The sequence below is a fragment of the Pteropus vampyrus genome, unplaced genomic scaffold (assembly GCF_000151845.1).
Source record: "Pteropus vampyrus isolate Shadow unplaced genomic scaffold, Pvam_2.0 Scaffold1, whole genome shotgun sequence".
Lineage (NCBI taxonomy): Eukaryota > Metazoa > Chordata > Mammalia > Chiroptera > Pteropodidae > Pteropus > Pteropus vampyrus.
The window spans coordinates 21913161-21922043 of record NW_011888782.1 but is presented as its reverse complement, the minus strand read 5'-3'; the positions used below and the strand labels follow the sequence as shown (position 1 = coordinate 21922043).

Below are 8883 nucleotides of genomic sequence, written 5' to 3'. Positions count from 1 at the left end.
GAAGTACAACAGACAATTTTAAATGTGAGCAAGAGACTGTGTTCATGGAAATTGGGAGGAAGAGAAAGAAAAGAGATTTGATTGAGGATGCATTTTCTATTTTCCTGGCTACCTTGTCCTCATGTTTGAGGTGAATCCTTGCTCTACAGCGCAGCTCTGAAAGCTGCCTCTCCAAGCCCTGTCCGGTCCCAGCCCTTCTGTATTGTGCCTGAAGTTCTAGAACAGACACCCAGTGAGCGTTCTGTACCCAGCTGGTGCTGGAAATAGAAACAGCTCTGTAACAAAGGAGGCAAGGATCCACATGGAGTGGTCAAAGTCTGATTTCCCTGGATTCCGATCTGAGCAGCACCCTTGGTCAATATTGTTTTAGTCATTCCTAGAAAAGGGAGAGCTTCGTGGCAGTGTGGGTTTCTTCTGCCACAGAACAAATTTGAAAGCCAGTGTCTACATACAGTAGTTCCTGCATGCCTGATCTGTGGTTGGTTTTTCCATGCCTATGCACCTTCATCCTTGTCCAAGGCTAGGAACCTCGCAAGGCACAACCTGGTCACACAACCACACTGCCTCTGGAATGGCAAGATCCTCAGATGCCATGAAAACATTGATGCTGGTGGGAAATCCCTTCCTGAGCTCTGCCTCCCAGGACCGCACACCACATCCTTCCTCACAGAGGAATATAAATATATTTATCTAGCTCTATATCTTTCTATATTAATCTAGATAAATATATTTATCTAGCTCTATATCTTTCTATATTCCTCAGAACTCAGAGCCCAAAGACACAGTGCTCTGAGCATCTGATACCATCCCACAAAAGACAAAATCTCACAGCAGCAATGCCATGGCCCCTTAATTAGGGGTTTCCCTTTCCTTTTCCGGCTTCTTTGTTAAAGGGGCGAGTTTTTCCTATAGGACACAGGCTGCACTACAAAGTCTACCTGAGTTTAACACCAGGAGGAGAAACGTGGACCTCAATGCCCAATCCAGCTAAAAATCAACTGCAAAAGGTTTATTATTCTAGGCGCCTCAGTGGTTCAGCCAATATTATAACCGTTTAAAAAGTCTTATGTACAGAGTAGTTTTTACCTTTAGAATCACATTAATGTGATTACATACTCAAAATAAAACAAAATCAAATCAACAGGATGAGAGAGAAAAATTAAAATAGAATGCGAAGAGAAACAAGTTAACCTAACTAGTTTGGATAACATAACACACTGAAGGTGGAAAAAGAAGTGACCAGAGTAACTTTTGCACATAGTACTATGAATACGTGCTCTTAGTCTAAAGACAAAAATAACTACAAACTAATATAAATTCTAGATAGAAATTTTGTTTTGCAGGGATAGGAGTTACTAATTCAGAATCTACATTCTGTGAATTGTAGGAATGAGCAAATAAGGAACTATATTGAATGGTAGTCAAGTTTCTCATCTGGGAAAGGGAGTAACAACTAAAGAAAGAGAAAAGAATGAATCTTGGGGTGATGGATTGAAATTAGAGATATCAATTTGAATTTATGGTTTTTAATATAGAAAGATATAGAGCTAGATAAATATGTGTGCATGTATTTATATTCCTTCTCTCTGTCTACTTAAAGATTCTTTAAATCAAGATACCCCAGTAGCAATAAACATACCTTGCACTCAGATTTTGGTCTCTAAATATCTTTCCTCACTTTAAGGAGCCAGGGCTTTTTGAAGAAAATGGATGAATCAAGGCTGGGGCAGAGAAAGTACAAAATGAACCTGGACTATTTTATGCCAGAAAGTAAAGAAGTTCTAAAGAAAATAATTAGGATGTATCATAAAGACATAGGAGCCAGCTTGAAGGTCTCCCACTGGCCAAATCTAAAACAATTTGAGCATTGAAATAAATAATAATAGCAATAGAATACTCAGAAAAATAAGAATCTGAGTCCATACTGATATAAATAAAGGAATAAATTAAAATGTGAGGAAAGAGGGAAAGTCTTTTACAGTAGACCAACAAATATATGTAGAAGGAATGATGGTGTTAGAGAATCCACATTTTGCAACCATCACAGTAATAACTGATTTTGCCAAGAATCATCAATGGATGCTAAAGCTAGTAGGTGAAAGATTGCTGAAGAACAGGATATTGCCATAGTCTCGAAATATCCCCAACGAATTATTTATTAATTGCAAAGGGAAAATTAGTAACTTTAGGGTGGATTAACTTAGTGGACACCACCTTAAATAAGTAACCAAAGTTAACATCACCAATAATGGGACAAACAGAAATCCCGAACCTTCTGATCTGATGCCTAAAAAATAATACAGTATCACTCTATGGGTTCCTGCCAAAAATAGAAAACCTAAATCTAATCATGAGAGCTCATGTCCCAGATTGAGGGACATTCTACAAAATAACTGGCCTGGCTTCTTCAAAAAATGTCAAGGTTATGAAAAACAAAGAAAGGCTAAGGAACTGTTCCAAATTAAAGGAGACTAAAGAGGCATGACAACTAAATGCAATATGTGATCCTGAATTGGATCTTGGGCTGGGGGGAAAAGCTATAGGATATTAGTGGAATCACTGGCAAAATTGGAATGTGGAACTGTGGATTAGATATCATAGGATGTATTGTTAAATCTCTTGATCTCAATAAATATATTGTGGTTAGGTAAAAGAAAATTCTTGTTCTTAGGAAATATATACGGAAGTATTTATGAATAAGGGGATGTGATGTCTACAAATTACTTTGAAATGGTTAGGAAATATATATATGCTATAGAATATATATTAAAATACACTATATATATGGACTAGAAATATATATACATATACATAAAGAGAACATGCACACACAAATATTAAAACGAAAAGGCAAAATGTTGACAACTGGTAAATCTGAGCCAAGAGTATATGGGGGTTCTTTGTACTGCTGCAACTTTCTATGAGTATAAAATTTTATCAAAATTTTAAAAGTTTAAACATAAATAATAACTTCAATGAAAGCTATTTTTTATAAACAGAGTCCAGACATATTTTTTTTTTAAATAGCTTTTTTCCTCCTGTACTTCTAGTGCTCACCATGGAATCTACTTAATGTAAGTTGAGTGAATGAATGAATGAATGAATGAAATGTGTTTAGAAAATGATAGAAAAGACAGGATTTTTTAAGAAGTATGAAACTGTGATTATAATTAGAAAGGGGAAAAAACAAGTGCTACCAGCAGATCAGATATTTAGAGAAATTCCTGCAGATGAACTTAGAGGGGAAAAAAAAAAAAGCAAAGGAGAGAGCAACCCAGGGCAGCTGCGAGATCTGTCTTCATAGCACCTGAGAAGCTCCATGTTCAGACCCAGCGAAGCCTACAAATGGACACGGGCCAAGGGCAATCACCAGGCATGACGTTATCTTCAAGGCTTTATCAAGTATATGGAAATAACATATATGGCATGTAGCATAAAAGATGGTGAGAAGGGGTTGACAAAGGGCCTATGTGATTGCCAAGTTCCTACGTTTTACATTAAAGCAATAAGATATTAACTCAATATAAACTGTGAAAAGTTTAAAATGTATATTTAATCCCTAGAACAGCCATTCTCAAACTTTTTGGTCTCGAGACCCCTTTACATTCTTAAAAATTATTGAGTACCCCAAAGAGGTTTTGTTTATGTATGTTAAACCTATGAATATTTATCATTTTAGAAATTTAAGGGAAGATATTTTAAAATATTTATTAATCATGTAAACATAACAATAATAAGCCCATTATCTGTTAAAATAAATGACATATTTTCATGAAAAATAACAACTTTCCAAGACAAAAACATTTAGTGAAAAGAGGCCTTATTATACGCTTTGCAAATCTTTTTAATGTCTGGCCTGACAGAAGACAGCTGGATTCTCATATCTACTTCTGCATTTAATCTGTTGCAAAATATTGTTTTTGAAGTACAAGAAAAAAATTGGCCGCCTACACTGCTATAGTTAGAAAAGGAAAGAATAATTTACTACCACTGATCCATTTATGAAAAAAATTATCATCACCCAAAAAATAACACAATCACCAAAAACAAAAAAGATGATACAGGATATAAGAAACAGAAGTAGCTGTTTAAAAACTAGGAGACTTAAAAGAAACTTGAAAGACATTAAGACTCTGTGGCTCGGAAGCAGCAAAGCTTTAATGACATAGATTGTACTTTTTTCTCTACGAGTCCAATGTCACTTGGTTACACACACACACACACGCACGCACACATCCCTTACTACTGTAAGTGCTATTTACAGATTTTAAATTTTTATAACTACAACCAACATGAAAATGTTCATTACAATTATAGAAAAAAATATAAATCTTATAAACCTTGACAATGTAACAATAATAATCCAACTAACGAAAAATTGGAAATGAAGCGAGAGAATTGGAAGAAAGAGTTCATGTGCCAATGTTGTCTTTTTTTGATATCAGGAAGCAATAAGTAAACTGATAATAAATTAATAACTTGGTCAAGAAATTGAGGTATAAATATATTATTTAAAGTTATAATGATAACCACAAGGGAAAACAAAAACCGGAAACCATTAGCAGTGATTATCTCTGGGGCATGGAGGTGACGAGAAGGAGGAAGAAGGCTTTTTGTTTTATATTATTCTCTATTGTTTGAAAAAATTATTATATGCAGATAGTACTTTTATGATAAAAATACTTTTCATTTAAAGAAAACATTTAAATTATCACATTATTAGGAACATTTTAAAAATAGAATGCTGACCTAGAGTTAGTATTTATAACTGTTTATAACTGTTTATAACTCAACTTCATTTTAGCAGTGGATGGATTCACCAAAAGATGCCTGTGATTTGAGTCACATTTTAAATGTACTGGATATAAAAGATAATTAAAGATGAAGTCTTCTGCAAAATTAATGGCTTTCCTTAAACTTTATGTACATTTTTTAAAAACGTTAGAATTTGTCTTTGCTTTGTGTTGTTCTTTACTGATAATTGGCTAAAATAAAAAGGGAAAGTTATTCAGAATGAGTCATGGCTTTCTGTTTTAAGTTAAATTCTATGAACACTGGGATTCACCTTAGAGCAAATTTATCGTTTGGATCAGATATAACTATTTTTGGCATAGAGAGGGTTGTTAGGCCACCACCACCTCAAGTTGATCAGAAAGCACCTAAATACTGAAACAGCTGTCAGGGACTATGGATGTGACTTTCAAGCTATCTGTAGATTAGGAAAAGAACACTGTAGAATTTTTTACACAGACCAGTGGTTTTTAATCCACTACCTTTTTCTCTTCTTTGTGCCTGTTCGTGTTAAGAAAACATTCACACACCAAAACAAAAAACAAACAAAAGAAATGTGAATAGGCCCTTTCTCCTGAGATGTGACACTGCCAAGTGTTATCCTATTAAAAACACATCAAAGCCTGAATAGGTGCTACCTCTAATGATTTTCCATGCAGAGTTATTCTAAAGCACACTACCCCAGTCTTTTGATTTGGGTATTAAAACTGAGAAGGAAAAAAAGAAAACAATTTTAAGAATCGAATTACATTATACTTGATAATGATTTAAGAACAAAGAGTGGATTGAGTTATATTCAGAAATGTTTATTTCTTTAAAACTTACTAAAATTATTTGTTATTTGTTCTATTAATATAGAACTATCTAGCATTTAAACTGTTATCCTGAAGGGATGTATTATGGTCAGAGAAAATATAAAATGGATGAAAAAATAAGCTAAAACTCATCTACGGCCATACCACCCTGAATGAGCATGATCTCATCTGATCTCGGAAGCTAAGCAGGATTGGGCCTGGTTAGTACTTGGATGGGAGACCACCTAGGAAGACCAGGTGCTCTGTCTGTCTGTCTGTCTGTCTGTGTATCTGTCTATCTACCTACCTGATACACAGACAGACAGACAGACAGACAGACAGATAGATAGATAGATAGATAGATAGATAGATAGATAGATAGATAGATAGATAGATAAGCAAGCTAAAACTCAGTTATCCACCCCTGTAGGGAGCCAGGGTGTTCAACCAGACCAGAGTCTAAGCACCACCTAGTGGCACCTTACTCAAATTACGAGATTAGTACTTGAGAGTCAATAAGATTCTCCTTTCAAACACCAACTATTAAATGATGGCACGGACTGCATTTTTTCTGTATCGGGCCATGGATGAAATGTACCCCAAGGCAGTAAGAAGTTTTAAAGTCACCTAGTCCATTCATTCACAGCTAGGCAGACTGTATTGATCATGTTTTTTTCTTTTTACATATTATGTTATAAGATCTTTAAAATCTTGCTGGCCAAGGAGAGATTGACCCTCCCAGGATTAACCAATTCTTAGAGCTAGCAAAGGGCTGACAAGGAGCCTACCTTTCATATGCGAATCAATCAATTTCAAATTTATACCCCAAGCAACGCCCTTTCCGTAACTCCCACACACCGAGCCAATATTTCCTCTGCCGGAAATCACTTCAGAGCCAGGTATTAGGCAGCTAAAAACAACCCCTATAGCCCAATAAAGGCTCTTCTGGCCCAGGCCTTCTCCTCGCTCCTGCTTCTGTATTCCAGAGCCTGACACTTCTCCTGTAGCCCTGTGCAGCATGGCATTCCCCCTCGTCTTGGGAAATATAAGGAGTAAATTCTGCTTTCAATGGCACTGACCTCTCCATGTCATCACTCAGTCACCTCTATAAATGAAGATCCAGTGGGTACAAATGTAGCTGAATCCCACCTAATTCATTTCAGTGAAAAATCTCTTTCATTCCACGTTCTAAGACACCTTCATCCAGAAGATGCCTCTATCCCACCTTTTACAAATATGCAGCATTTTCATCCCAGTTGTCATTTGAGGGGTTGACCTCTTAGGCTAAATAATAAACAGGGCTACAAAATGGAAAGAGAGAAAGGCAAAGAAGAAAGAAAGGGGAAGGGTGACAGTGTCCACATGAAAGCCTCAGACTCAACTGAATCCTGAAAACAATTTCTGTCCTCTCTTCTCTCCTAGATTGCAGGACGATAAGCATCTTGTGTCACCTCCAAAAGTTATCATTGGTGGTTTTCACAGTGAAGCTAATAGCTTAAGCTTCAAGACCTTTCGCTTCAATTGCGTTCCTCCCAAAAATTACACCTCACTCCGTGTTTGTAATTTGTATCCTTTTAACTACAGACGATCCCTAAAAATCGTATAAGCTACATGTACTACAAAAACTGGAAGGGCGAGAGGGGCCAAGGCACAGATGCGAGCCCTCCTCTTCCACTCGACCATTCTGGGCCCCAGTTTCCTTACCCGTAAAAGGAGAGGCTAACAAGACCGTTCTGTTTTAAGTTCCCTTTTCTTTTCTCCTCGGTTGTATTCACTTCTCTATATACTAATAAAGCAGTATGCTATTAGCTCACATGCGGCTGCTAAGGCTCACTTTGCATATTGGCTTTTTAAAGATATAAAAACAGGTCTGAAAAACGCATGGCAAAAATATAAGTCGGTTTTTAACTGTGCACTGGCTAATGAGGATACAGAAAACAAGAGCAAAGCTTTTGCAATGAAGCCTGACACCAATGCTCAAAATTATATTATAACCTAAAGACTGAATGTATTAAAATCAACCTAGAGCTGTATGATAGGGTCATGGGTCATGGGTCATGGGCTTGGTTCCAGCCTGGCTCCGCCACTCTTTGCATGCATCTTTGAGCAACTCGTCCAACATCTCTGGGCTTGTTTCTTGACACTCTGAGCAAGGGGACTAGGCCAGAGGAACTCTAGGGACCCCTCTGTCTCTAAACATGTTCACTTCTATCTGCTTCTCTTGCCAGTGCTGCATTCCTGTTCACCAGTGCCCCATAACTTGACCATACTCTCTTTCTAACTCTCACCATGCCAAGCTAACCCAGGTAAGCCACTGGATTGGGGAGGAGAAGACAGGGAGAGAGCAAAGGAGGAGAGCACAGAGAAGAGAAAGGGAAGGCAGGAAATCAGGCAATGCTAGAGCATGGTCCAGTGTCCGAGGTGGGCCACATCCTGGAAGCCAGTCTGGACACGCCTCCTCCCATAGCTGGGCCAAGTGCCATGGCTCTGATGGGGCACCCACTCCTTGGGTCTGAATCAGGCTTTTTTTTTAGGGTGATATGCTCAGCCCAGCCAAATGTTAGCCCACGGATTCCCTAGAAAAGGTTCCTCATGGACCTACTTCTGTTGGAACTCAGGTCTCTGGAGGAAAGCTGGATGAAGAAGAAAGAATACTAGTCATTCATACTAGCTAATCTGTAGCCTTTGGTGACTCGTTCTGTCATAACATGACACAGCTTCTCTTTAAATTTCTCTGAAGACCATCCAACTCTGAGAGAAGGAAGACAAAAGCCTCAGATTAGTTGGAGGCACTCCTTATTTCATAGTAATTAAGAGATTTCAGGTTTAATATCTCCAACAGAAGTTGGAGAGCCTGGCAAGTATAGGCATTCAATAAATATCTGGTAAACGGAGCTGAATTCTCTTACTATTCCCAATGTTCAACGTATTTGATCCTACCGGACTTCAGATCTCACACAGCGTGTATACTTATAATCTCTCCCTGTCTTGGGCTACCTGCTTTCTCCTGCTAGCTTAATCTTCCTGATGCGCCATGTCCATCACAGTACTCTCTGTCTAGTGACTGGCAGAGACAAGCATTGAATCTAAGGTTGTTAGCTTTCTATTCACCTCCCTCTGGTATAAGCTGCTTCTTAGCTTTCCAGCCCCATGTTCATAAACGGCCTACTCTGCTGAGTTTCAGTATAAAATCTGCTTTATCCAATCAATGAACATGCATTGCATTTAGTGCTCACTGTGTGACAGACACTGGGCCAGATCCTTCCACATATGGCATAAAAACCCTGAAAATCAGGTA

At 37.7% G+C, this 8883-nt stretch overlaps 1 protein-coding gene and 1 pseudogene across 1 annotated transcript in view; one reads left to right on the top strand and one right to left on the bottom strand.

Moving 5' to 3' along the window:
* Window positions 1-8883, bottom strand: part of SLC12A8 (solute carrier family 12 member 8) — a 119267-nt gene that overhangs the window by 100164 nt on the left and 10220 nt on the right. The window lies entirely within an intron of this gene.
* LOC111736460 lies at window positions 5737-5857 on the top strand (annotated as a pseudogene).